General features: G+C 31.1%; 1 protein-coding gene across 1 annotated transcript in view; it reads left to right on the top strand.

Moving 5' to 3' along the window:
• Positions 1-5076: 5076 nt before the first annotated feature.
• Positions 5077-6006, top strand: part of LOC110997060 (fatty acid synthase-like) — a 38059-nt gene continuing 37129 nt past the window's right edge. The window contains exon 1 of the mRNA XM_022265024.2: positions 5077-5165. The gene's annotated coding sequence lies outside the window, so the exon portion shown is untranslated. The remainder of the gene's footprint in view (positions 5166-6006) is intronic.

The raw sequence follows: 6006 nt of genomic DNA, 5'->3' as shown, positions 1-6006 counted from the left end.
TTAGTTAGACAATTAGTTAGTTAGACAATTAGTTAGTTAGACAATTAGTTAGTTTGACAATTAGTTAGTTAGACAATTAGTTAGTTAGACAATTAGTTAAGTAGACAATTAGTTAAGTAGACAATTAGTTAGTTTGACAATTAGTTAGACAGTTAGTTAATTAGATAAATAGACAATTAGTTAGACAATTAGTTAGTTAGACAATTAGTTAAGTGGACAGTTATTTAATTAGATAACTAGACAAATAGTTAATTAGACAATTAGTTAATATCATTTCGTTTAGTGATTAAAAGAAGATTTTTGTTTTATATTTGAAAATGAAAATTTTACTTCATTTCACAACAGTAATAAATTCATTTCGATTACAAAAATGATGTGTTATTTAGTTGAAAGTAAATGAAAGTAAATCCAAAGTAAATACTGAATCGAAGCCTTATGTGTCCGCAAATTATCCGTTTCATTGATGTGCTCTTTGGTAAACCAATTTTTTGTTTTTTGGTCTGATCCATCGCGATGATCACTTCCATCGAACAATGGTTTCAGTGACTGTGGTGTTGTAAGTAATAGATCCAGCTTGACTTTTCCACTTGCGCAGCAGAATCCAGCCGTTTCTCTTTTGAACTTTAACACATTGCAATATCGGCATAAAGTCGTCATTGGTCCAATATCTAAATTTTCATCATCACTGTAGTTCGCAGTGGGATCATATTGGAATGCCAAGCGATTGTATGATGCCAATGATCTTCGTGTGCTCACGCGATGTCTCAATCGGGCATTTTCTTTTATTATATTTTGTCTTACTTCGCTTAAGTTCTGTGAATACACTTGTTGCTGGCTTGCATGTCTTGTGCGGCGGCCGATGTTCGCACGTCGTCCACCAACGTACCACCTTAAAGACAAATGCCTGCTGTTGAAATTGAATGAAAATTTGCACAATACACGTTATGGCATGTTCTATATTTTTATAAATCACAACCCACAACCCATTTTTATCTTTGTTAAATTGGTATATTTCTTCACAAACAACAGGGATTAAATTATATTCTTATACAAACGCTCAAGGGAAAAATACATGCTCACTCGTCTTAAAAGTCTGTTCTGAGTGACGTCTGTTTTATTCTTTTTCTTAGTGTCCTGCATTTAACAATGTATCACGCACCGACACCATCTACTTAAAATATTGATTTGTGCAGATTCATGTATCAGGGATGGCTCTGTATGTGAAAAAAGATTTTCCCGTTTTTCTGTTGAAATACTTCCTGAATTTTAATATAAACCTCACGGAGCCCGAGACCTTTCCAACGAATGAAAAACCGTGGAAATCGGTTCGTGCGTTCTGAAGTAATAGCGTCAGGAAGAAAACCCGACTTATTTTTATATAGTAGATATAATTTTAATTTCAGAATGAAGTTGTTAAACTTCAGGAATAACTGAAGTATTATATTTTTAGTCGTTTATATAAAACTATCACTTGCTATGTTTAATACTGTATCTGTCTGAATAAATTTGAATCAGCAAATAGGGACGCATTACTAAAAGATAATGAACTTCGAATTTATAATGAAGTGTAGGTCACTAACATGAATACAATAGCCAAACGGGGATTAGAAACAGAAAACTCACTTTCGAATATCTTTAAATAATTGAAATGATGCTAATTCACATGATATATACTGAAAGTCTTGAGGGGTGTAGGGTGCAACCCAAGTGTACTTCAAAAACTGGGTTTCTTAGTACCTATGGGATATGTGTAATTGCAAGCATAATGCGAATTATTTGCGATACCAAGGGCAAGAACCAGTCTGTTGCACAGATCCCCGTTATCCAGAACGTTACGCCTACTGAATGCTCTCTCCGACACTATCGACATATTTTTATGTTAGAGTGAATTCACAGTAGCGATGTTGTGTATATTAGTGTGCATATATGCACTTTATTATATTTTATTAAATGATTCTCGACATTATCGTATTGACATAGTCTGTAAGGATAATATATGTATTTCTGTAATAAATAAATGATTTTAGCCTCATATTATTAACACTGTGATACACATCATATTTCGGACTCCATTTGTACTATGCCTGTAACGGTACGTAAGAGATGTTTCTCAAAATTTTATTTATTCATTTGTTATTTATTTTTTCTCCTTGAAGTAGATACTCCCGGACAGTAGGGTGGCAAAAGTGTAAATCGAGGAAAAAAGACCATAAAGCACCTATAGGTGTCGGGTGTTTATGACTGCCTTTTTTGGTCATACCGTAGGTTCGTTTGTCCCGCGATCAAATATAGAAATATTGAGTTGGCGCTTGGTACCGATGATTCCACAGCTCTAGATACTTATTACTTAAATTTACTACAGAGATAATGATCTTGAAGGCACCACGCGGAACCAAAATTTATCATCAATATTGGGAACATGTCGGTATCGCTATTGGGTCCTTATACTTTTCTCGTTAAAAAGCATTTAAGTATATAGACTGTAAGGAAATTTCAGTATTAAGGGTGTGAAACGTGGCAAAATCTCCCACCGGCCCCAATTCTTTGCCGACCACTGTCATCGACGTATATTGGTTATCTATCGACTCTAGAAGGTCTCCAACGAGCAACTTGACTACAGAGACCGTTATTATATATATTTTTGTGTTTCTTCACAAATTTTTAATCTTTATATTCTGTACAGCTTAGCGTTAGAATAATTTTAATAACAAACTATTTATTAGTTCTAAAATATCTTGTATACTTAAACACTAGATAAATATCAAGCATGTAATATATATACATAATACACAGATTTTAAAAAAATACAATATAAATTTTGGTTTAGGCAGATATTTACTATAACATTAAATGAACATTTACGCCTTTGTTGTTCTTCTTTTAAAAGTCAGAAATTTAGTTATTTTTCATTATTATACATCGTACCTTCTAGCATTTTTGAAATTGAAAAATTTTCGATCCTATTAACAATTACGTTGACGGTTATTTAAAAAAAACATACAATTTCTCCAAAATCTATTCATATAAGGGTAATATAGTCGATTAGGTCATGGTACTGAAAACACTATTTACATACAATGTCCTGACACCCGCCGTTATAGTTGCAGTCAAACATATAAAATAGGTTAAAACAGCAACATCGAGTCAGCTTATAATAATTACATTTGTACTATATCTGAAATGTTACAAACGTCTACGTAGAATGGTTATAACAATAAGAACTTGGTAAGACGATAAAAAGTAAATGTAATTACTATCTGAAAAGCTTATATAATTCTAGTGACATGGACCGCTTTATCGGCATTAAATTAGTTTTTATTTCTGATATTTTTGTTAAATTTAAGTATTATCTACATATTTTTACAAATAATTTAAGTTTGATTTGAATTTTATGAATCTAGTTTTTGTACAAATAAAGTTACAGACAGCATCGTGTTTTATAAGTCGAAAATGCCCATGTATCTGTAACATAGGGTAAACAACATTTTTCTCCTATATACATATCTGAGAATTAATTATCTCATATACAGGATGTTTAAGATTATTGCTTCTACGCTATTAATACAAACACGAAATATGTAAAATATATTATAAAAAAATTACTTTGTTATAACTTTCCCGTTTCTACGTGTAAATGAATTATTTATACGCTAAACATAACAAAATTAGTCTTGGAGAACTAAAATGTATTGATATTTTTATTAATAATAAATCCATTCAATAACATCAGAATATGTTAAATGATACCCTAAAAAGATTGCCAGAAATATCGGATCACTATGGTTTCGATTAAAGTTTATCAGTTTTACTATTGCGCCCGTAGTCAAATATGGATTATGAAAGTTTTACAGATATGATTTTAACGTAATGAGTTTGTGAAATTCTCGTCAATTTGTTAGCGACACGTGACTCGTGAGCCGGCCTCGGGATCAACTTTCTGTTCACATCAAACGCGCAAAACGTCAATGTCAGGCTTAAGAAACTTTTGGATTATGTTCTCGTACCTACACAGGCGATACGACACGACAATTCATGTATATGTATTTATATTACTATTGTATTAAACTCTACAGACGCTCCATACGTATACAAAGTACATGATTTTTACATTTATACGTCTATAGAGAATATAATGTTTGAGACATTACATTCTCTTATATAACCGTCTTCTTCCTGTTACATTAAGAAGTGAATTGCGTGCGGCCACTGATTTACTTAGGTTAGTACATAGACGTAACTAGTAGGTCTATTAATAAACAATAAAGAGTCAGCCGCAAGCAACTAATACTTTACCATTTAAAAAGTTTATATTTCAAAATTTCAATGAAATCTATAACAGATTTAAAGCAAGTTTAGTTATCTTGAATAATTTGATTGAAAAAACTGTATCGTACCGTTTATAACATTATTATAATATGAAATATTTATGCGAGTTGAAATGAATCCGAAATTAAAATGCATTTTATACAAAATTAGTAAACAGTAAAATAATAATAAAATGTGATTTATAATATTGTAGGGTAGTGTAAAAGAACATTACGTGTGTTTGATAGGGGATACAGGTAAACTTCATTTATTTTACCCGTAAATTGAATTCCCTTCATTACAAATGTATTAATTTAAAACCGATTTAAAAAAACCTTTGATCTCTGTATAAAATGCAATGTGACTTTTAATTTTTTTGATTATAATAATTAAAAATTACATCTTCATGTACTTTTTATCGCTAATTGCTTCTGCAACCAGTGAAAAGTTTTAAGCAATTTGCGATTGGAAGTGTTGCTTATTCTACACATTTAGATATGATTTTATATAAAAAACATAATCAAACAAAGGTAATATTATATAAACAATTTACTTCAGTAAATATATAAAATAATACAAAAAAAGATCAAACACACAGGCGAAACAAAAGATTTAGATTTAATACAAAAATTTATGTCGGGATAAGTTCTATTATAAATTTGACTATTATTACCAAAATATAAACTTACAATTTTCTTGAATGTTTAAGTGAACACCCTTTGCTCAATTAATTTTTTAACTGTCCGTTTTATAAACAACAATCGTTGTTGACTTGTGTCCAGACACAGAGTGGTGTCCGGCCAGTGTTGACGGTCGATTTCCATTTCTATTATAGTGATTTTCATTTGTGAATAATCAAGGTAATTTATACATTATTATCGGTAAGATTGTTGTTATACATAGTTATTTTTGGGAAAGTGGTTGGTTTTTATGGGTAAAGAGGGACCAATGTACAGATTGCTAGTCAGTAGACTGTGATATGTGTGTTTAAAATGTATATGTATTGAATGTATCTGAATAGTATATGTAATGTATGTATGAGGCACTAGATGACTAAATATATGAGAGGGCCAGACGAAAGAACCTAACAACCCTATACCTAAGCGATACAGACAGGGTAGGAGCAAAGGTTCGAGATGGAGGGATTATCTCAAAACTACCGGGCAGGCTCACCACGATAATTAAGAGGTTGAAGTAGTCTTTCGCCAGTTTGAGAGGAAGCGATAAATGAATAAGACAGAACAATATTCAAATCTTAATCCGTTAAAATCCCTTAGTATCCCTTATTTAGAATATGTTCATTGATAAACAGCTGAATGTTTTGCTTAATTTCATATTTGTGACGCCATCGGTTTTGTTTTGTGTTGGACATCAATTGCATTGTACAAATACAAAGTTTCCAATATTATTTTAAACAATAGAAATTAAAATTACTAATGAAGAACATATTAATGTAATTTTCCTGCAACTGAATATACACAGTTCTTAAACTTCCGTAAAAAGGTAACTTTAAAGTGGAAGTAAACATTTTAATAGTAAAATAATCGTGAGTTCTGTAAAGTTATACACTAACGCATAACTTTAGAATGACTAATATATGTAAATTATTTCGGCATCAATGTACCGTAGGTATATGTATATATTCATATATTTTTTTGTACAATTTTAGGTACCCGTAGTCAGTCACCGATTTCAGTTGAA

This window comes from Pieris rapae, chromosome 3, assembly GCF_905147795.1.
Source record: "Pieris rapae chromosome 3, ilPieRapa1.1, whole genome shotgun sequence".
Taxonomy (NCBI): domain Eukaryota; kingdom Metazoa; phylum Arthropoda; class Insecta; order Lepidoptera; family Pieridae; genus Pieris; species Pieris rapae.
This window is presented reverse-complemented; position numbering and strand designations above follow the sequence as displayed.